We start from the raw sequence: 25,152 nt of genomic DNA, 5'->3' as shown, positions 1-25,152 counted from the left end.
TTAAGAACAAGTGGATTAAATTCCTATAATCCTCAAGCAACTTCAGTTGTCATGCTTGTTAGCTTGAATTGTCACTGCACCTTCTAGTATCAGTGACCGCTATAACTTTCCATGCTCAAAACATTCAAACCCAAAGATTAAAAGTAGATGCAAGATTGAATAAAATAAAATTTAACCCAGAAATCATATGTACTTCCATACTAACATGAAATTGAAAGTAATCACCAGCGTTAGAAAGGAAAAATAAAAGAAACAAGTGGAGAATACTATTCCTAGACAACTCGACTTGAATCTATCAATTCTTTCTTGTGTCGCGTTCAGGGCTCATCATCAAAAGCTAAGCTGCATCCTTTTCACGTCAGTTCACCCGTCGGAGCTTAAGCCACCATAGTTGAAAGCTTTAAGGGATAGTTAAAGAAGATGATCCAAAAAGCTCTCCTTTTTCTTTTCTTTTTTGAATATTTATATATTTTTCCCAAATAGCCCAAGTGTCCTTTTTATCAGAATCATGCTACCTCTGTACATACAAGTTAGCTGTAACAGAATGGATAGCTCACGCATTTTTGTTCCTATTCGAACAGGTGTCAGATACGGTGACAATTCTGGGCGCAATCTGAAATTACTCATGCAGCGTCATCAGTACCAAAATATGATAAAATTGAGGGTATATAAGCCAAGATCCACTGATTCGTAAAATGTAAATTACTGAACTGAAAATACTAAAATATGTGCTAAAGATAACTAAATGGGAACAAATTAACCAATAAGTAGAAAAAAAACATATGTTCTTTCTAGTAATATCAAGTATCAAACAATACAAAATACAACACTAGTGAATAAAACACAATTTAGCCTTTCCTTAGTTGAATCTTAATCAACTATTTACCATAACAATTCACCAATCTAGGCCTTGGCAACATCCACTATTTTGTAACAGGGTGAGTGAGTGTTCTAAAGTGTGCAAACTTAGTAAGCTTATCAATCACCACTAAAATGAAATTGGAACCTTTAGAAAAGGATAAACCTTCAACAAAATCCATGCAAACTACCTCCTAAGCACCTATAGGAATAAGTAAAGGCTAAAGTAATCATTAATAGTTTATGTGCTTTGTTTTATTTCTTTGGTAAACATCACACTAGTATATGTGCTTTCTCACTTGTTCTATCATTCTAGCCCAGAAAAAAATAGGATTTAGGTATTTCGTAAGTAACCTAGATGCTAGAATGGCCCCTTTTGGGGTGAATCATACAATTTCTCAACTCTTTTAGCCCTTAATTACTTATTGCTACCAACATAAACCTTTCCCTTATTCTTAAGGACCCCATTTGTGAGAGTATAGTCTGTAACACTAATAAAATAATGGTAAGATGAATGATATTTTCTGAGCCATTTCATCACCAATATATATGTCTTATTATCTCAATTAACCATATTGGAACTGTAGTGACATAACTGATAGTTGTTAAAGAAGCATTGTCTTCAAACTACCTTGATAGAGCATCAACAAACTTATTCAATATTCCCTTCTGGTATTTTATCTTATAGTCCAAGCCAAGTAGTTTGGCTAATCCCTCTTTTTGTATAGTAGTTGTCAATTTTTGTTCTAATCGGTATTTTAAGGCCTCATGCTCTTTGTTCTTATCACAAAAGTTCCCATTTCAAGGTAGTGTCTCCATTTACTAACCACCATTAAGATTTCTAGGTACTCTTTCTCATAAAAGGATAGGTCAGAGTGTTTTAGCCTTAGTACCTTGCTCATGTAGGTGAATGACCTCCCATCTTGAGTCCAAACAGCTCTAATTCTATTGCTACAATCATTTGTCTCAAAGTAGAATGTCTTAAAAAACTTATACAAGGCTAACAAAAAGGCAAATACCATTGCTTATTTTAATTTTTCAAAATCTAAAATAGCTTCAGGGGTTCATTTGAAAGGCAGCTTTTCTTAGAATATTAGTCAAAAGCTTGTTAATAGAACCATAGTTCCTTACAAATTTACTATAATAGAAAGTAAGGCTTAGGAAACCTCTTAGTGACTTGAAGCTTCTGAGAAATGGCTAGTTACCATGGCATCTACCTTGGAAGGATCTATTGATACTCCTTCTGTAAAAATAATAAACCTCAAATACTTCACTTTTTATTGGAAAAAAGAAGACTTTGTCCTCTTTGCATACAATTTGTTGAGCCTCAATAGATCAAAAATAGTTTGTAAGTGAAGAATATGCTTAGTTAATGTAGTGTTATACACTAAAATGACATCAAAGAATACTAACACAAGCTTTCTTAGATAGGTGTCATTCATAAGCAATTAAAAGGTGGCAAGTGCATTAGTTAGTCTAAAAGGCATTACCTTAAACTCATAATGCTCTCGATGAGTTCTGAAGGAATTCTTTTGAATGTCTTCCTCCTGTATCCTAATTTACCATTACCCTAATCTCAAATATATTTTTGAGAAGTAGGTGGCACCTGCAAGCATCCAATATATCATCAATCATAGGAATAGGAAACTTGTCATTAATAGCCATAGGATTAAGTTGTTTGTAGTCTACATAAAAACTCTAAAAGCTATCTTTCTTGATTAGAAAGCATGGAGAAGCAAAGGGACTCTTATTGGTCTTTATGATGAAACAAAACAACATTTCTCTAATTTGCCTCTCAACTGCAGTTTTTTTGGCTAATTAAAATAAAGAATATCTTTAATAAGTCTAGGATAATTCTTGAATCTTTAGGATATGTGAAACATCCCACATCCTACCCAATCGCTGGATCCGAGATGCGAGATGTCACATTCATTTCCAGAGCAACTACAACTCCCTATTATATTAAATTCTTAATTATAATATGTTAATTAATCAAATCTGGGTTATAAACGGGCTTATGAAAGCTCTTATGATTAATTGATGTTGATTAAGAGACTAAAATGTAAACTTTTACAAAGTACCAAATTGACGTTGCAACCACGAGGGAATCACGTCACGACATCAAAGGAAGAAGCTCAATCTTACGACTTCGATCAAGATGTGTCGTGAATTCAAAAACAAAATGTTGATGTCACGACTTTAGTAGAGGACGCCATTATGTTGGGGGCAAGGAAATTAAATGTTATGACTTCAACAGGGGAGAACGTAACACTTCATGCCCGTTACGGTCTCCCGACCCAAACTATAAGGCATTACGACAATAAACCTTGAACGTTTATCATAAATCAATCAAAAACAAATAAATAAATCATAACATTCATTTCCATGCTATTCAATCAAATCATGACCTAAATCAAGCTTACGAAACATTTAAAGCAAATCAGAAACAATTTTGGATTAAAATGAAACTTTTAAAAAAATTTGAGTAAAAAGTGAAAACAGGGGTCACATGGATGTGTGACAAGGCTTAGCCTATATGGCTCAAGAACATGGTCGTGTGGCCAAACCGTGTAGTAATTTCCACTAGTGTAACTCTGGATAACAAGGTCATGTAATTCTCTGAGCCCATGTGGACAATCCTGCACCAAAAATCAAAGAGGCCACACGGTCATGTCATGCAATCGTGTGAGGCACACGACCGTGCAGCAAATCGTGTCCCAGGTTGTGTGTGCCCAAAAACACCTTCAAACAGAAGCCATTTCACATGCCAAAACTTAGAATCCAAGCTATGCATTAACCAACTTTCAAACTTATTCAAAATGTACCAAAACAAGCCAAAATATAGCAACTCACAATCAACCTATGTGCCTAACGAGTATGCCCTCATTGGCACCACAATTTCAAACATAAACAACATCCATTCAACTAAACACAAAACATTTCAACTTGCCTATTGACATAGACATACTAAAACAACCATTAAAAGTGCCTTTAAATACAAGATCATTCATTGACCATCACATACTTCAACCAACCAACATACCAATTAAGATTTGTATCAAAACATACACTAAATTCTTTAAAAGGCACAATATATAACCATAGTACTTATACCATACATAACCAAATCCCTATTTACGTGCCACTTATAACCAGTCTAAAATAAGTGAATAGCTACCAAATGAGGTTCCAAATAGTGTGAACTCTAATGACGTTCGAATCGACAGCAAAAGTCTGACAATCTACAATGAAGTAAAACCAAAGAAAGTAAGCTTATGTAAAGCTTAATCAGAAAAAAATCAAAACATCACATACCTATAAAATTTAATTATAAATCATACATAATATCAACTAACAATCCTTTGTCATAACTCATCATTTCAACAATCCGAATTAACTAAATTTGGATTATTCATATCACCAAAACACAACATGTTAATAATCATATACTCAAATATAATCAACCAGAATAATTCATCATATTTTCTCATTCCATTTCCATTTCTATAGTTAACTATTTTGCCCGGAGAATGATATTAATATAACTTCGGATACACGGGAAGGTAATGCTCACACAAGCTAACATAATGAAATTAATCGATACATGATGCTGCTCACACAAGTTTAAAAGAATCCGTAACACATGCAGGATCTCAAGCCATCAGTATGGAATCCAACACTAGTACATAATACATGCTAAATATAACATCGGTACAAAATGCTTACTAATGAGATCACTGGAAAATAGCCCCTGCTAAATATAACATCGGCATAGAGTGTCTTCTATGCCCTAATGACATGTCATTTGTATCCTAACTATTCACTAAGTTTACACAAGCTTATTCTCTTTTTCGAGATCATTTCATGCTCAAACTTTATCTTTACATTCCATTAACATTCAATAAATCATAACATCACTAGATTTCATATAATCAATTACATAATAAGTTGAAACATTAACAACATAATAAATATAATGCGAACTTATCAAAATACGATAACTAAACAACATGCGATGACGACTACTCAACAATTTTTCCTTTCTTATGTTTATCGACTGACTAATTCATTTCTTGATATTATTATTCAATTAACCAATTCAATATCATAAAATATTTAAATTTGCATTTTTAACCTTTGAAAAACATTTTACACTTTTATCTTAAACTTTTACATTTTATTCAATTTAATCCCTAAAACCGAAACTTCCAATTGAATCACAAATTTACCCAAACAAGGCCAGCCAAATTTTCCTTTATACATACAGCCCATAACTGTTGATAAATTACAACAATTTCATTAAAGATTTGTTATTTTATCATTTTAGTCCTTAAACTTAAAACTAATTAAAATCACTTTACAAAATAGTTCTATCTAACAACCAAGCTTAATAATCTTTCATCAAAATTTGAAAATGATAAACCATAAGATATACATATTTTTATCCCATGCTTGGCATATTTATGGATGATTTATCATTAGTTTTATTGAATTCGATACTCCTAATCCTTTAATTTCATGTTTTATACTCAGAAGAGCATAAGAAAGTGAAAAGAGCAAGAAATGAGCCAAAAACTAACAAAATAGGCTGACTTCAGTGTTCCACACGGCCTAGGCAATTCCACACGCCGTGTGTCATAGCTGTGTCGACATTAAACCACGTCAGAATTGCACACGGCCTGAGCACCTTCACACGGGCGTGGCACACGGCCTTGTCAAGCCCAAGTTTAATTCTATTTAGAAAAGGCTAATTTTGGGGATTCCAAAGTCTATATAAACACCCTAGAAGAGGATCAAGGAGGAGACACAGAGTAGAAGGCAGAGAATACTCGAAGACAGCCATCGGAATCAACTCGAAAGCAGGATCTACTTCAAGACTGAAGATCATTCAATTTCCTTAGAAGTTCTTTGGGTTTCTTTATGTTTTTCTGTTTTCCCAATTTTGAGATGTTTTCCCCCATCACTATGAACTAAACTCCCTAAATACCTCAGGGAGATGAAACCTAAGATAGATCTTATTACTATTTGAATTATATGATAAATACTTGCTCTTATACTTAATTATGTGTTCTTAATTTTTGTTTTAATATTTTAGAATGTTAATTCAAGTCTGATATGCTTATTTAGTGGAGTAAAAGTCCCTGTTTAAGAGTAGATCTAGCATAATTAAGCGGAGTTGAATGCAATCCTAGACATAGGATGACATAAATTTGATTGATTAGAGTCAAATCTAATAAGGGAATCCATAGGTCGAGTTAATGCGACAATAGGGGTTTTAATTAGAAAGAGATTTCAATTAATCAACCTAGAGTCAGTTGTTTTAGTCTCGAGAGAGATATTAACATAAACTAAGGATTTCTATGGATTAAGTCAAGTCAATAAATTGTCTAGTTCAGAAGTAGTAAGTGAAGTATAGGTGGATTCTTCCATGGGTACTGTCTTCTCCATCGGTTTTCCAAAAGTATTTTCCAACTTTTATTTCTGTCGTGTTCTTAGTTAATTAAATAGTTAATTTTAGTTTTAAAATATCCTTTTAATTCTTAGGCTAGATAATAAAAAGATAGTAATTACTAGTACTTTTAGTCCTTGTGGATACGATATTTTCGGTCTCACCATAATTATACTACTGTTCGATAGGTACACTTGCCTTAGTCGAATTTTTAGTTAGCTTAACGACCAGCAAGTTTTTGGCACCGTTGTTGGGACTAAGATATTAGGAACGCTTGAATTTTATTATTTTAGTCATTTTTACTTTTATTGCAATTTACTTTTTATTTTTAGCTTAATTCCTCTTTTCTAATTTTTCTTTTTAATTGCTTCTAGCAGGTGTCTCTAGTTTATGACTAGAAGGAACCCGTCAGGACCTTTTCTTTTCGATAGTGAAATAGAGAGTACAGCTTGCAGAAACCAAAAGAGAAATAAGGAGAAGTCTACAATACATAGAGGAAGAGCAAGAGGACGTTACAGATTTTACTGAAGAGATGGCCGATAATTAGAATAATCCATTACCTCTTGTAGTTGCCGCAAATCCTATTAATCAGAATCCTTCTCCTCGTACTATGTATGATTATGTTAAGCCTACTTTAACAGGAACTGAATCGAGTATTGTTCAGCCTGCTGTTGCTACAAATAATTTTGAACTGAAACCTAACACTATTCATATGATACAACAATTTTTTCAGTTTGATGGTTTGCAGGACGAGGATCCAAACACTCATTTAGCAAATTTTCTAGAATTCTGCGATACCTTTAAGATCAATGACATTTCTTACGATGCCATTCGCCTTCGGTTGTTTCCCTTTTCATTAAGGAATAAGGCTAACAATGGTTAAACTCGTTACCACGAGGGTCAATCACCACTTGGGAACAAATGATCGAAAAATTTTTACTCAAATATTTTTCGCCGGCTGAAACGGCTAAATTGAGGAATGATATATCTTTTTTTGTGCAAATGGATTTAGAAACACTATATGATGCATAGGAAAGATACAAGGATTTATTAAGAAGGTGCCCTCACCATGGGTTACCTTTATGGCTACAAGTTCAAACTTTTCACAATGGTTTGAACCCCTCAACTAGACAGATGATCGATACAGCGACTAGTGGAACCATAAACAACAAAACACCTGAGGAGGGTTATGAGTTCATTGAAGAGATGTCGCCGAATAATTATCAGTGGCAAGGTATGAGAACAAAGCCAACGAAATCAGCTGGTGTTTTCAACCTAGATGCAGTCACCATGTTATCAAACCAGGTAGAACACTTGAATAAAAAGATTGACGGTTTATGTGGCTCTACGCAGGTACATCTGGTGATGCAGTGTAACACGAATGGAGGTGGAATGGGCAATTCAAAATATTTATCCTTTGGTCCTAGCATGGAGAACGAGCAAATAAATTACTTACAATGCAGGTTGGAGGAACCACCCAAACTTCTTATGGGGAGGCTAAGGAAATCAGAGACTACCACCCCCTCTAGGCTTCTAGCAACAGCCTTACTAGCAAAAGAAAAAGCTGAACCTTAAAGAGATGATGACAAAGTTTATTTCAATCGCGGAAACCTATTTTCAAGACACTGAAACTGCACTTAAAAATCAAAAAGCATCGATTCAAGGGCTCGAGAATCAAATAGGATAGCTGGCTAAGATGATTTTAGAGAGACCACCAGGGAGCCTGCCTAGTAATACCGAACCCAACCCGAAAGAGCATGTGAAAGTAGTTACCTTAGGAAGTGGGAAAATGTTAATTGAATCTGAAAAGAAGCTGCCACAAGAAGCTGATAGGAAAGAGGATAAGGAGGTAAAACCCGAAATTAGTGAAAAATCGGTGCTGAAGGAATATAAACCACCAATCCCATATCCAGCAAAGTTGAAAAAAGACCGAATGGACGCATAATTCGGTAAATTTCTTAAACTTTTTAAACAGTTTCATATTAACTTACCTTTCGTTGAAGCTATCTCGCAGATGCCTACATATGCAAAATTTTTGAAGGAGATTCTAACAAATAAAAAGAATTTTGAAGAGTTGTTTACAGTAAAACTTAACGAAGAGTGCTCGGCCATACTACAAAATAAACTACCAACCAAACTGAAAGATCCAGGAAGTTTTACTATTCCTTGCTTAATTGGTAGTTTAAATGTTGAGAAGGCACTAGCTGATTTAGGCGCTAGCATAAATTTGATGCCTTACAAAATGTTCAAGGAACTTGGCCTTGAGGAACCAAAACCTACTGGGATGAGTATTCAACTAGCTGATAGATCTATTAAATATCCTAGGGGTATTATTGAATATGTACTAGTAAAAGTAGATAAATTTATATTTCCTATTGATTTTGTTGTGCTTGACATGGATGAGGATGTCGAGGTGCCTTTAATTTTAAGTCGTCCATTTTTAGCCACTGCTAGGGCTATTATTGATGTGGGTGACGATAAACTTGTACTTAGGGTAGGTGATGAAGAGACTATTTTTGAAATTTATGGTGCCATGAGATTTTCTAGAGAACAGGATGACTCCTGCTATTTTATTGATTCTATTGATCATGCTACTCAAGATTTGTAACAAGAAATCGTTCATAAGGACACGTTGGAACTATGTCTTGCACAAGGAGAGGAGGTAAATGACGATGATTTTTTGTTAGGTAAGACAAAAGCATAATTAAATTCTAATGAGTCTTCACTGCGACAGAAGAATTATGAGGGTATTGAGGTAAACAATGAATTGAAATTAAAACCCTCTGTTGAAGAACCTCTTAAATTGGAATTAAAGCAAGTACCAAATCACCTAGAATATGCATTTCTTGGAAATAATTCTACATTACCAGTAATTATTGCTTCAGATTTATAGCCAACCAAAAAGGACGAGTTACTTCAAGTATTGAAGGAGCATAAAGAGCTATAGCCTAGAAAATTTCTGACATAAGGGGACCAGTCCTTCTTTTTGCACACATAAAATTTTAATGGAGGATGAATATAAATCTTGTGTGCAAGCTCAAAGATGACTGAGTCCTAACATGAAAGAAGTAGTAAAAGCTGAGGTAATTAAACTTCTAGATGCTGGAATTATTTATCCTATTTCTGACAGTTCTTAGGTGAGTCCTGTGCAGGTTGTCCCTAAGAAAGGAGGCATGATTGTTGTGGCTAATGAGAAGAATGAATTGATCCCAATACGCACAGTTATGGGATGGAGAGTTTGCATCGATTATAGAAAGTTGAAAGATGCCACAAGAAAAGATCACTTTCCCTTACCATTCATTGATCAGATGTTGGAAAGCTTATCTGGAAATATGTATTATTGCTTCCTAGATGGACTCTCTGGCTACTTCCAAATCCCAATAGCTCCTGAAGACATAGAGAAAAAAAAATTTACATGTCCATACGGTACGTTTTCTTATAGACGAATGCATTTTGGATTATGTAATGCCCCTGCTACTTTTCAGTGATGCATGTTGGCCATTTTTGATGAGCTCGTAGAAGACATTATGGAGGTATTTATGGTTGACTTCTCGATATTAGGTAACTCTTTCCATCTTTGCCTTAAGAATTTAAAACGAGTTCTAACGAGATGTGAGGAAACGAATATTGTACTGAACTAGGAAAAATGTCATTTCATGGTTCGTGAAGGGATTGTGTTAGGCCACAAAATTTCTAGTAAAGGGATCGAGGTTGACAAAGCGAAAATTGAAACTACTGAGAAATTACCTCCCCCTAGTACAGTTAAGCTATTCGAAGCTTTTTAGGACATGCTGGATTTTATAGAAGATTTATTAAGGATTTTTCTAAAATAGCTAAGCCTTTAACGAATTTACTAGAAAGGATGTGTCTTTCGATTTCAATCAGAAATGTTTAGAAGTATTTAACACTCTGAAAGATAAATTAATTAATGCTTCGATTGTAGTTGCACCTAATTGGATTTACCTTTTGAACTAATGTGTGATACGAGTGATTTTGCAGTAGGTGCGGTTCTTGGACAGCGAAGAGACAAGCATTTTCAACCAATTTATTATGCTAGCAAGACATTGACAGCCGCACAAGAAAACTATACGATAACTGAGAAAGAATTATTGGCTGTGGTTTTGGCATTCGATAAATTTAGACCATATTTAATATTATCTAAAGTTGTCGTATACATTGACCATTCAGCTCTTCGATATGTCCTTTCTAAATCAGATGCAAAACCTTGACTAATAAGATGGATATTATTGTTGTAGGAATTCAATTTAGAAATTCAAGATAAAAAGGGAGCAGAAAATCTTGCAGTAGATCATCTGTCCAGATTAAAAAACCCACATCTTAAGGAGCTTGATGAACATGAGATAAATGACTCGTTCCTTGAAGAACAACTCTTTGCTATATCTAACTCTGAGGTACCTTGGTTTGCAGACATTGCCAATTATTTAGCTGCTAACGTTACACCAAAAGGGTTGACACATCAGCAAAAGAAGCGATTCTTTATTGATGTTAAAAACTACTTTTGGGAAGATCCTTTTTTTTCCATATATATGCAGGTTAAGTCATTAGAAGATGCATTACAAAGTCAGAAGCAATTAAAATCTTGGAACATTACCACTCAGGACCGACTGGAAGACATTACAGTGGGACTAGAACCGCACATAAAGCACTCAATCAGGTTTTTATTGGCCCACACTGTTCAAAGACGCCAACAGGTATGTTACTTCTTCTGATAAATGCCAATGAACAGGTAATATCTCCAAACATGACGAAATGCCTCAAATGTATATACTTTCATGTGAAATATTTGATGTATGGGGCATTGATTTTATGGGTCCATTCCCTAGCTCATTTGGGAATAAATATATCTTAGTAGCCATTGATTATATGTCCAAATGGGTGGAAGTCCAAGCTTTACCTACTAATGATGCTAGAGTGGTGGTGAGGTTCTTTAAGAAGCTCTTCTCTCGATTTGGAACACCTAGAGCAATTATCAGTGATAGAGGTACTCATTTTTGTAATGCTCAATTTGATAAAGCCCTTAAGAAATATGGAGTTTACCACAGAACAGCTACCCCTTACTATCCTCAAACTAGTGGACAAGCTGAAGTAGCAAACTGAGAGCTTAAATGTATCTTAGAAAAGACTGTAGAGTCAAATGGGAAGGATTGGGCAATGAAAGTAGATGATGCTTTATGGGCCTATAGAACTGCTTTTAAGACCCCCATAAGAACATCTCTTTACAGACTTGTTTATGAGAAAAGTTGTCATTTACCGTTTGAACTAGAACACAAAGCATTCTGGGCTATAAAGTTTCTAAACTTTGATCTCAAACTTGCAGGTGAGAAAAGGTTGATGTAGTTGAATGAGCCAAATGAATGGCGAGCTAATGTATATGAGAATTCACGATCATACAAGGAAGCAACGAAGCACCGCCATGATGCTCGATTAAAGTAACACAAGAAATTTGTAGCTAGAGATCTTGTCCTGCTATACAACACAAGGCTCAAATTATTCCCTGAGAAGTTAAAATTACGATGGTAAGGTCCATTCGTAGTCCAAGTCGTTTTTCCATTTGGCACAGTAGAGGTAAGGCATCCAACCCACGACATTTTCATGGTAAACGGATATCGTTTTAAACTTTATAAAGGTGAGGATTTTAAAGATTATAGAGAGGAGCTACGGCTCCGTAAACCTGCCTAAATATGCCCACAAGGTAAAGTCGAGCTTAGAATTTAAATAAGCGCTCCTCAGGAGGCAACCCGAGCACTAACCCCACAAAATAAGTTTATTTTTCTTTCATTTTTCATGTTTTAAATGCAAGTATTTTTGACACACACATGGCCTAACACACGGGCGTATCCTAGGCCATGTGCTCACCACGGGTTGGAGACATAGGCATGCCTTAAGCCGTGTAAACTCTTAAAGCCTTAGTATTTGCATTCGACAATGAAGAACATGGCCTTGACACACGGGCATGTCCATGGCCATGTTAAAATAGGACACACATTTTCCCAAAGTGACACACGGGTTGCGATAACTAGCCGTGGTCGTGCGATACGACCATGTAACCTACACGGCTGAGGGACACGGGCGTGCCTGGGGCCGTGGTGAAATTGCACTTCAATTTCCCAAAAATTGGCAGAGGCGCAGAATGCATTAAATCACCACGGCCATGCGATGCAGCTGTGTAACCCACACAGTCATGAAACACGGGCGTGCCTGAGGCTGTATGGGAACCTGATCATACATTTTGAAATTTGCAACAAGTCAGAATGGAAAATGAGCATATCCCACGGCCGTGCGCAAAAGCCATGGGCAATCCTGACTACAAGACACGGGCGTGTTGGAACTTACACGGGCGTGGCCCATGTGTGCCACACAGCCTGGGTACACGGGCGTGTCTAAAAGGTCGTGTGCGATACTGACTTAAAATTTCACGAAAAACACAGGCCAGGAGCGAGACATACGGGCATGGGCAACGACTGTATGGTCCAAAATGGGGCCTGCACGACTGTGGCCCCCCTTTTTAATTGAAACCCTAACCCTAAAATCCTTCCATTCCTACTTAAACCAACTATTCACCTATTACACCCCTTTTTACTATTCATCTTCCCTACTGTGGCCACCATTTCCTGACAAGCTGTCGGCGACCGACACCCCCACTCTCCTTTTCTTCCTTCCTTTCTTCCTTTCTTCCTTTCTTTCCTTTCCCTTTCTAACTCTTTGCTCACCCCCACAGCCCATGACCCCCCTCATTCCTCTTCCCTTACACAAGTTTTCTCCCACGCCCCAACATCAGCCGACCACCACATTTTCCCATCTCCATCGGTTCTGTCACTGTCATATTTAGCTATTTATTTACATATTTATTTCTTTTCTATTTTATCTTTATTACTATTTTAGACCATTACCTCATATTTCGTAAAATAGATTGTTTCCCATTATTTTATTTTTTTTGCTTAAGAATCATTCATTTACAACATACTGTGATTATTGAAATTTCTCTCTGATAGTTAGTTTACCATTTGAACTTTACATGTTTAAACATTTAACCTTGTTTCGGTGTTATCTGACATACAGCTCTTTATTTTAACATGGTTCATTGTTCCACTTAGGATTCATTTATTTAGGTTCTTTGATTTCTCTATTAGATTCTTAGGCCAAGAATTCCTATCTATGCGCATATTTTCTTTCCTGCTAGTCCCTCTATATGCATTATATTATGATTCATTCTTTGGCATTTTCGAACTTAGTGGGTTCTTAATCCTTATATTTTTATTGAATATTCTCAAGGACACGATGACAAATACTCGTGGTAAAAAGTCTGCAGTCCCAGCTTCTAAAAAGCGAAAGGGGTCACGTGTGACCTCCTTGGGTGCGACCACTGAGGTGCGCCATCCTTTTCTCTAATTCCCACCAGGACCTCAGAAGGAGTTGTTTTAGATTCTACATCTACGACCCCTTGGTGTGGACCAGTACATCGAATGGGCCACATTAGAGCAGGTCTACTTGGCTGACTCAGTTCGAGCCCTCCTCGCTACTGCTCCTTGGGAACGTTTCTTCGACATTATTGAGCCAACTTACCTGGAGTTCACTTTGGAACTTTGTTTAACATTTCAGTTGCAGACGGTTATGTCAGATTTAGACAACCTAAGCACAGTCCAATTCTGTCTTGGTGATCTAGTGCATCAATTGAGTGTCCTAGAATTCGAAGTTGCCTTGGGACTTTATACAGAAGAATTTATGGAGGCCGACAATTTTCTCCATCTTCACCGTCACATTCGTTACGCACCTTCCTCATGTTGGGCAGCCCTTATTCTTGTTACGGGCATCTATGACCCCAGCAGCTCTAAGGTATCGGCTCTCTCTCCAGCATTACGATATATCGACGCCCTTTTATCTCACACCTTAATAGGGCAACGAGAGAGCACTGGCATCGTTAATACTCACAACGCATACTTCTTATGGAGCATGAGGCAAGGGCATGTTTTCGATCTCGCATACTTCATAGCCCTCGCCTTTCACCATTAGACCGAATGACACAGAAAGGGCGCCATCTGCATCGGCCCTTATGTGACTCGTATAGCTCGACACTTTGGGCTCCTAAACACATTGGTGCAATCCTCATCACTCACACTCATCGGTCGGATGTCCCCACAGCGCATCTCAAGTATGCTCCACATAAGGATGATAGAGCGTCGTCGTGGGTTCGATCCTCCTCAATACCGACTAGCACGAGCCACTGATCAGGATGACCTTGAGGATATTACTGAAGATATCCCTTCCTTTCATGAGGACCCACCTTCTCATCCACCACCGAGTCACAGACCAATTCATGCGGCTGCTTCATTGATAGAAATTTCTAACCACCTGACTTGATTCAAGTAATACTGCACTCAGCAGTTCAACAGCACCAGTCAGCGATTCGACAGTATAAAGGCGACTCTATAATAGATTTGCCAGCATTTCCACATTTCGCCTCCAGCACCACCACCTCACGATCCAGCTGCCGATGAGGACTTTTGAGTCCTTTTATTTTCACTTTGTTTTTCTTTTCCTTTTCCTTCATTTTTATTTTTATTTTTATTTATCATGTTCTAAAAGACTTTTATTAGTATATTTTGAACCCCTTATTTATATGGCTTGCCTTTATGAGTAACCATGACAACCCCATCAATATAACTCCCTAAAACATTACTGGTGATATCGCAGTTTCAAAGGGTTCAGTCGATTGGTGCTACTCAGGAATATACAAACAATCCTCTGGGGAAAGATACTCCACGACCGCCATGTCCTGCTTGACCACGACCATAGCCACCACGACATCGACCACCACGATAACCTCTTCGCTTGGCACTGTGATTGTGGAACCCAACCTCTACCACCACCGGAGTATCCTGCCCCACCTTCATCTCTGCCTAGTTACGCACGCACTTCATGTCCAATGACTATAAATCCGCTTTCGCTATTCCAAAGATTACATCCAAATTCAGGGCAGTTTCACTTCTCCCACTCTTTTATGATATTATGCTTATATTGTTATTATTTATCTTTAAACATTGAGAACAATGTACATCTTAAGTGTGGGGAGTTTATATTTATATGATTATAAAAAAATCCCTAAATTATATCTTATTCTCAAATAATTTTCTCATATTTCTATTAGAATGAATTTTGATTGATTTATAATTTTTATTGATATGTTTTGGATTAAAACATAAGTAATTGTGCACTAATTCTTTAAACTTTAGAACAATAGAGAATCAAGCATGATAAGTTGAATTTTTAAGAATTAAAACTGTTAGGTTGTTTCCCTGAAATGAGGTATTATCTTGAAGTTCTAAATCTACAGGATTGACTTCAAAAACCCATAATTTTTGTGAGATTTTGAGCCTTTTAGAGCATATATCTTTCATGCTCACTTTTATTGATGATTATGAGTGAGGCAATACTAATTTGTTATTCTAGAACTTGCATTGATTATACATGTCGAGACCACACCTTTGATTTGATATACTTAGATGATGAAGGCACTTAGGTTTTAACCCATCCACCCCATAAAAAGCCTACCCACATAATTAACCCTTAGTGAACCCCTTTGAGCTTTAAACACCATTTTCTTGATATTTTCCTATTAAATTTTAATCCATAACTTGACCCTTTTTGATTTGTTAAGAATTTTTCCCTTTTTATTGACTCCATTTTTATCAAGATTTGATTTTATTAGTTACCTAACTATTTTCGTCCATTTCAGTTGCTAAATTATTTCTTATTATGTACTTTCTATTATTGTTCTTATTCTAAAAAAAATCGTATATTTATATTCATATAATTATATATTGTTATAAAGAGCTTGGATAAGTTAAAGTTATTATATTGAGAAAAAGCTTACCTCATTAGTTTTGGATAGTTTTAATTTTGGCACTTGTTTGTAATTCAGTAATTAGCTTTATTTTTCTAAGAATGGTAATTTATTAAATTAATCTCAATTCTAACCCTTTTTTTTAGCCTTATTCCACACCTTTAACCTAAGCCCCATTACAACCCTATTGAAGATCTTTTGATTTGTGTATCATCTCATTATAGCGGTGGAGATTTGATTTTCATGCAAGCCTATGGTAATAACTTTTCATGTTTGACTATTGAGTGCTTAATTATTGAACCTTAAATATTTTGAGTGATTTGAGTGAATCTTTAGTGAGGATGTCAACCCTTGTTGATTTGGAATTAAAGGTAATTACTTAGATAAAGGGAGATACCTATGATCTTATGATTAAAATGCTCAACTTGGATTGTTTGAAACTTTAATGTTCTTTTAGTTGAATTCTCAATGTGTGATTACTTGTGGGTTACTTCAAAACATTTTTTATGAGAATTATAAGTTGAGAAGAATTTATTTTAATTGTGAGTTGAGGATTTTGCTTGAGGACAAGCAAATGCTTAAGTGTGGGGATATTTGATAAACCATAAGATATGCATATTTTTATCCCATGCTTGGCATATTTATGGATGATTTATCATTAGTTTTATTGAATTCGATGCTTCTAATCATTTAATTTTATGTTTCATACTCAGGAGAGCATAAGAAAGTGAAAAGAGCAAGAAATGAGCCAAAAACAGACAAAATAGGCTGACTTCAGTGTTCCACACGGCCTAGGCACTTCAAAATGCGCATGTTAGACACACGGGCAGGCCACACGCCCGTGTGTCATGGCCGTGTCGACATTAAACCACATCAAAATTACACACGAAATAATCATCTTCACACGGGCATGGCACACGGCCGTGTCCCTGTCAAGCCCAAGTCTAATTCTATTCAGAAAAGGCTAATATTGGGCTATTTTGGGGATTCCAAAGTCTATATAAACACCCTAGAAGAGGATCAAGGAGGAGACACAGAGTAGAAGGCAGAGAATACTCGAAGACAGCCATCGGAATCTGCTTGGAAGCAGGATCTACTTCAAGACTGAAGATCTCCATTCAATTTCCTTAGAAGTTCTTTGGGTTTCTTTATGTTTTTTTGTTTTCCCAATTTTGAGATGTTTTCCCCCATCACTATGAACTAAACTCCCTAAATACCTAAGGGAGATGAAACCTAAGACAGATCTTATTACTATATGAATTATATGATAAATACTTGTTCTTATTCTTAATTATGTGTTCTTAATTCTTTCTTTAATATTTCAGGATATTAATTCAAGTCTGATGTACTTATTCAGTGGAGCAAAAGTCCCTGTTTAAGAGTAGATCTAGCATAATTAAGTGGATTTGAATGAAATCCTAGACATAGGATGACGTAAATCTACCGGATTAGAGTCAAATCTAATAAGGGAATCCATAGATCGAGTTAATGCGACAATAGGGATTTTAATTAGATAGAGATTTCAATTAATCAACCTAAAGTCAGTTGTTTTTAGTCTCGAGAGAGATATTAACATAAACTAGGGATTTCTACGGATTAAGTCAAGTCAATAAATTGTCTAGTTCAGAAGTAGTAAGTGAAGTCTAGGTGGATTCTTCCTTGGGTATTGTCTTCTCCATCGGTTTTCCAAAAGTATTTTCCAACTTTTATTTCTGTCGTATTCTTAGTTAATTAAATAGTTAATTTTAGTTTAAAAATATCCCTTTAATTCTTAGGCTAGATAATAAAAAGATAGTAATTACTAGTACTTTTAGTCCTTGTAGATACGATATTTCCGGTCTCACCATAACTATACTACTGTTTGATAGGTATGCTTGCCTTAGTCGAATTTTTAGTCAGTTTAGTGACCATCAGAAAACATTACAAATTCATCAATGGCATAATTCTAAACATTTAATAGTTTTATGAATTAGTCCTCGGGTTCGCTAGATTAAGCTCAACGATCTAAAAAAACACTAAAAACGTATAAAAAATCCATACCGTGGAATTGGATTTAGCTTAACCGAACTTCAAGCTGTTCCTATGGTGGTTTAGTTCATAAAATTCGGTAATGGAGCTAAGGAAGGTGATGATTCCTTTTTGGCTTATTTGTTTATGTTTATTATTTATTTATTTACCTTTTTACCATTTTTATTAACATCAAAATTTAACAATTTACCAACCCATAACCGTACACACTACCATATTATGGTCTAATTAACATTTAAGGCCATTAAAACATAAATTCATAACCATTTAGCACTATAACTATTAGCAATTAACTTTTGCAACTTTAACGACTTAATCCTTTTTACTTAATTAACTATCTAAACGTCAAAATTTTCTAACCAAATTTTAATATTACATTATAATAGACTCATAAATATTAAATAATTAATATTTACTAACTCGCTAGTCAAAATTGTGGTCTCGAAACCACCGTTTCTGATACCACTAAAAAACAGACTAGTATAGAGAATACCATGGGAAAAAAAAGCTTGGTGATGCGACATAAAATGGTAATGCCGCGACTTAGGAGGTAGTGTCCCTTATAACATAAACCTTTTTCAATCCAAACCTCTCAAATTCAATACCGAGTGGCCAAAATGACCAAAAGTTCATTACAACACCTTTTTAAGCATAATTCACATGTTAAACTATAACTTCAACACCTATAGTCAACTTAGTATATAAAATCAAGTACTTATATGCATTCATTCAAGATTTACATTTCTTTTTCATTAACTTGAAATATAATAACATTTCAACTTCTATTTATGGTTTCCCACTTAATTACTTTTAATTCATATATTCATGTTCAAGTTAACATTTTCCATCCAAAGTACCAAAATGAAAATTCTCAATATAATACCAACCTGTGGCACACCAAACTTGGTCAAGATGACCCGACCCAAATCCAGAACATCACATTAGCCACTTACATGACTTTTCTTACCGACCACTCACATAAACCACCAATCACACCTCGCAATACATGCATATTATTCAACTAGCCATTAAAACCAATTATTCAACCCTAAGTCATGCTTCGTCTATCATCATTCAGCAAAATAAGGGTAGGCATAAAAAAGTCATTTTACACAAGGCATGCTAAATACTAATAAATCATGTAATTAATCTGACAAGTGCTATAGGCATTTTATTGAAAACCACATGAGAAAAATCCAGTTCAAAATGACAATTACATCTTATTCAATTTCAAAACTAAGTTTAGGGACTAAAACGTAAATTTTACAGAATATAAGTAAAACCTTTTTATGTAATTGGAGATAACATTTTGAAATTCAGTATATAAAACTTAGTCATGTAAATTTTTCAAAGCATTTAGTAAATTTTAAGGCCTTCAATTGCTCTACTTAAAAATCAGGACTTAATTGCAAAGTTAGCAAAACATGCCCAAAACACTCAATTGGCCACGTTGAGACGACGATCCTCATCTCGGCGATGAGATAAACCGCGTCCCAAAAATGATGCCTCGTCACGACATCGTTTAAGCTTATTACGACAACCATTGGAAAAATTACAGAAAATTTGCAACAACTTGCATATGACACTTCGACACTCCATCACACAAACCAATTTTTTTCATGCTTGTTACCCTATCCTAACATATCATATGGCATATTTATCACTCAAAACATGCTCAAATCCATTTAAATAGAAATTAACATACTTTAGCAATCAATTGAATTACCTATGCTAGCATGCTTCCTAAAGTCCCACTTTAATTTAAACAACACACCAAATTTGCATACAAGGAATCCCTAGGAATACATGCTAATCAACATATAGCCTACATATACATCTAGCATCATTCATGTATCAATCCAAGCAATAAAAACATCCAAAAACCAGTTATAAAATTCCTTAAATAGTCCATGGAAAGTCTATTTATTAACCAAAACAGAAACTAAAGTCTACTCCCTCAAAATAAACCTATATTACTATCCCTTATTAACCAAGAAACTACCTCACATGCACAATCAAGATGCTTTGCCTTGGGATCATAAGCTTGCTCACTTCACCACTCCACTCAAGCTATTTCGCTACAAAGATAAACACAAAGAAGTGTAAGCTTAAAAAAGCTTAGTGAGTGTTCAAGCTGCTACAACAAACCTAAAAAGGAAGAGTTAAAAGCAAGCATGCTAAAAAAATCATCACTTAAAACCTTCAACTATCATATCATGTTGATATATTGGCAACTTGTGAATATGAAAATGTGTACAAATACCTCTCCTTGGATACATGGATTTCCATCACACCATGACTCAAAAAAAGCCTACATGTCCCAAGTAAGTGTAGCATTAAGCTAACACTCTCCAACACACCAACAAATCCTAATGAATGGAGTAATGCTCTACATTCCCTTATCCCTCCAAACATGTCCCAATAAAAAAACATATAAATGAGTACTTAATCTTATGGCATGCCAACTATATCCAATGTTTTCAAAAGTTCACAAGGCCAATATATCCATTTCACACATTCATTTTCTTGTTTATGCACACTTAGACATATCATACTTATCATGATCAAACACTTGTCTCATGTTCACATAATGCACCTCAAGTGCAAAAACGTTGCTCATTGAGCCAAATTCACTTTCTGTGTGTGCATAAAACCAGTTGTTCAAGGTATGTTTGGACATAGACTTAACACATATAATCATATCGCACACTTAAGTATATCAAAACTCATGTAAGCTTTATTTGCAAAATATCAAGCTCAAGTAAGAAAACTTACTGTTGGTACATAGATTAGGTGTTTAGACCACCTAATCCCCCTTTAACTCACTGATTTTTGCATTAATCATAGCACACCATACCACTCACCTTGATCAAGCTTTGCTTTAAAGCCAAAGCTCAAATAAGCTTTGGTTTGCCTTTGTCCTTGCTTGTTGATGCTCCCAAATGATTTGGCACTTTGCATAAACATCAAACATAATACGAATACATTACAAACAACAACGAACACATTTAAATCACTCTGAAATCATAGATCAAAGCCTCTCATTCATGATACCGAAAACTTAGCTAGTTTTGATGAAATCACTCAAATCTTGTTTCCAAGAATAATTTTCAATTTCATACATCCTAAATACATTTAATTAAAAATACAAATTGATAAATTGTAATTTACGCATATTTCTATCCTATGCTTACCACATTTTATGGATATTTTTCCTTAAAATTGGTGAATTCGATGCTCTTAATGCCTTAATTTCATGTTTTACACTTAGGTGAGCATAGGATAGTGAAAGAAATGAGAAATAAGCCAAAAACAGAGAGCATGGGCCAACATACGAAATCAACACAGCCTGAACTTCCTCACACGTACAGACCACACAACCGTGTCCCTTTGGCAAGGTCAAAGAATGATTTACACGGGTAGATCACATGCTTGTGCCCATTTAACAGCCTTGACCACGGCCTAAGCAATCGCACACGAGCATGTCATACGGGCGTGTCCATGCCGAGCCCAAGTTTAGTCTAATTCAGAAAAGGCAAATTTTGAGGGCTCTTAAGCATTCCAAAGACTATTTAAACACCTGAGGAGGCACTTAGACAGGGGACGCAGAGGACGAAACAAGGAATTGCTTAGGGAAAGCCGATCGATCCATCTCAGAAGCTGGACTCACCATCAAGACTGAAGATCTCCCTTTAAATTCCCTCAGGAGTTTTGGGTTTTCTTATGTTTTGTTATTTTTATTCTTTTAAGATGTTTTCTTTCATTAGTATGAACTAAAACCCCTAAATACCTAAGGGGAATGATACCTAAGACGGATCTTGTTATTATTATCTGAATTGTATGATAAATATTTGACTTGTTCTTAATTATGTGTTCTTAATTCTTATTTTGATATTCCAGGATATTGATTCAAGTTAAGCTCTTATTCAGAGGAGGAATAGACCCTATCTAAGAGTAAATTTGTCATAATTAAGTGGAGCTGGTTGTGCGCCAGAGATAGGGTGACAAGATTTTACCGGATTAAGATGAAACCTAATAAGGGGATCCATAAACAGAGTTAATGCAACCACTAGGGTGTTAATTAGAAAGAGATTTCAATTATTCAATCTAGGGTTAAACGTTGTTAGTCTCGAGAGAGATAATAATATAACTTAGGGATCTCTCCGGAACAAGTTGAAAGAACAAATCGTCCGATTCAGAGTCAAATAACAAGTAAAGTCTACGTGGATTTTTCCTTAAGTATTGTCTTAATCAATCGAGTTTTCCGAAAAGTATTTTAGCCAAATTTCTTTTCTGTGATTTCTTAGTTCAATTAATTAGTTAGATAAATAAAACCGTTTTATTTTTTAGGATAGATAATAAAAAGAAAGTTGATACTAGTACTTTTAGTTCCTTTGGGTTCGATAATCCGGTCCTGCTAAAGCTATACTACTGCTCGATAGGTACACTTGCCTTCATCGTGATAATAGTTAGTTTCAAGAATGATTCATTATAAATATTTAAAACCTATCACGAATATCACGTATCAAGTTTTTGGCACCGTTGCCGGGGAACTAAGATATTAGGAACACTTGATTTTTATTACTTTAGCCATTTTACTTTTATTGCAATTTAAATTTTTATTTGCTTTTCTAATTCTTCATTTATTTTCTTCTGGCAGGTTTCTCTAGTTTATGACCAGAAGAAACCCTTCAGGACCACTACTTTTTGATGGTGAGATCAATCGCACAGTTCACAAGAACCGGAGAGAAATAAGGCGAAGCCTAAGATACATGGAGGACGAGCAAGAGGACGATACTTCAACCACAACCGAGGAGATGGCTGAAAACCAAGAAAATCCGCAACTTCCTGCAATTGCTGCTAATCCAGTAAATTAGAATCCTGCTCTATGCACTATGTACGATTATGCTAAACCTTCTTTAACAGGAACTGAATCGAGCATAGTTAGACCTGCTGTAGCTACAAATAATTTTAAACTGAAACCTAACACAATTCAAATGATACAACAGTTTATTCAGTTTGATGGTTTGCAGGATATGGATCCCAATGCTCACTTGGCAAATTTCCTAGAATTTTGCGATACCTTTAAAATTATGGCGCTTCTAATGACGCCATCCGCCTTCGATTGTTTCCCTTTCCGTTAAGGAATAAGGGTAAACAATGGTTGAACTCGTTACCACGAGGGTCAATCACTACTTGGGAACAAATGACTGAAAATTTTTCGTCGGCTAAAATAGCTAAATTACGTAATGATATCTCTTCTTTTGTGCAGATGGATTTAGAAACACTCTACGATGCATGGGAGAGATATAGGACCTTTTGAGAAGGTTCCCTCACCATGGGTTACTGCTTTGGTTACAGGTTCAAATGTTTCATAATGGCCTGAATCCTTCGACTCGGCAAATGATTGATGCAGCCGCTGGAGGAACCATCAATAATAAGACACCTGAAGATGCCTATGAATTTATAGAGGAGATGTCACTGAATAACTATCAGTGGCAAGTCATGAGGACAAAGCCAACGAAAATAGCCGGCGTTTATAACGTCGATTCGGTCACCATGCTCTCTAATCAGGTAGAACTCTTGAATAAGAAAATTGATGGTTTTCTTAGTTCTTCATGGGTTCACCCAGTAATGCAGTACGAAGCAAATGGAGGTGGATTGAGCAATTTAGAATAGCCACCTTATGGCCACAACATGGAGAACAAGCAGTTAAATTACATGGGTAATAATCCTCGATCTCAAAACAATCCTTATAGCAACACTTACAATGCAGGTTGGAGGAATCACCCAAATTTTTCATGGGGAGGCCAAGGAAATCAGAAACCACTACCCCCTCCAAGCTTTCTGCAACCACCATACCAGTAGGAGAAAAAGCCGAACCTTGAGGAGATACTAACCAAATTCATCTCGATGTTAGAGACTCATTTTCAGAATACCGAGACGGCACTCAAAAATCAACAAGCATCAATCTAGGGGCTCGAAACTCAGATTGGATAGCTCGCCAAGTTAATTTCTGAATGACCACAGGGTAGCCTACCAAGCAACACTGAATCTAACCCAAGGGAGCAACTCAACGCAATTTCCATTCAAGATGAGGAAGGTTTAGTGGCAAAACCAAGGCCAGAACCGGTGGTAAGCGAAGGTAAGAATGAGGTAGGCCAAAACGAACAAAAATCGGTAAGTACAGAATATAAACCTCATGTGCTATACCCTAATGCGACAAGGAAAGACCGCTCAGACAAATAATTTGGTAAATTCCTTAAAATTTTAAAGAAACTACATATTAACCTATCGTTTATTGAAGCACTTTCGTAGATGCCGAACGCAGAAAAATTTTTAAAGGAGCTTCTAGCAAATAAATGAAAGTTAGATGAAAGGTCGCATGTGGATCTGAACGTGGTTTGCTTAGCCATTCTTCAGAATAAGCTACCAAACAAACTAAAAGACCCAGGGAGTTTTACGATTCCTTGTTTAATTGGTAGTTTAGATGTTAATAATGCGTTGGCTGATCTAAGGGCTAGTATCAATGTTATGCCTTACAAATTGTTTAAGCAACTAGGTCTAAGGAAACCCAAACAAACTAGGGTGAGCATTCAATTAGCAGATAAAACTGTCAGATTTCCTAGGGGTATCATTGAAGACGTACTCGTCAAAATTGACAAATTTATATTCCCAGTTGATTTTGTTGTTTTAGACATACAAGAGGAGAGTAATGTTCCTTTAATTTTGGGAAGGCCCTTTTTAGCAACTGGTAGAACAATTATTGACATTGGCACAGGTGAAATCACACTTCGTGTAGGAGACGAAACAATCAACCTTCAAGCTTGCAACCCGAACAACACATCGAAAATTGAAGGTGATTGTACAAATTGTTCTACTAAGACTGATCATACAGTGCAACCTATTTTGCAAGAAATAAGTTCAAAGGACACGCATCAGCCATGTTCAATCC

The 25,152-nt window shown here is 35.8% G+C and overlaps 2 non-coding genes across 2 annotated transcripts; both read right to left on the bottom strand.

The window, feature by feature from the left end:
* Positions 1 to 7,276: 7,276 nt before the first annotated feature.
* Positions 7,277 to 7,383, bottom strand: LOC121231409 (small nucleolar RNA R71). The gene has a single exon (XR_005929467.1). It is a non-coding gene; the product is annotated as a small nucleolar RNA R71 (small nucleolar RNA).
* A 16,053-nt stretch (positions 7,384 to 23,436) lies between these two features.
* Positions 23,437 to 23,542, bottom strand: LOC121231273 (small nucleolar RNA R71). Its single transcript, XR_005929337.1, has one exon. It is a non-coding gene; the product is annotated as a small nucleolar RNA R71 (small nucleolar RNA).
* Positions 23,543 to 25,152: the final 1,610 nt, after the last annotated feature.

Source organism: Gossypium hirsutum, chromosome A06, assembly GCF_007990345.1.
Source record: "Gossypium hirsutum isolate 1008001.06 chromosome A06, Gossypium_hirsutum_v2.1, whole genome shotgun sequence".
Taxonomy (NCBI): domain Eukaryota; kingdom Viridiplantae; phylum Streptophyta; class Magnoliopsida; order Malvales; family Malvaceae; genus Gossypium; species Gossypium hirsutum.
Note: the sequence above shows the minus strand (reverse complement) of the source record. Positions and strands in the feature narration are given on the sequence as shown.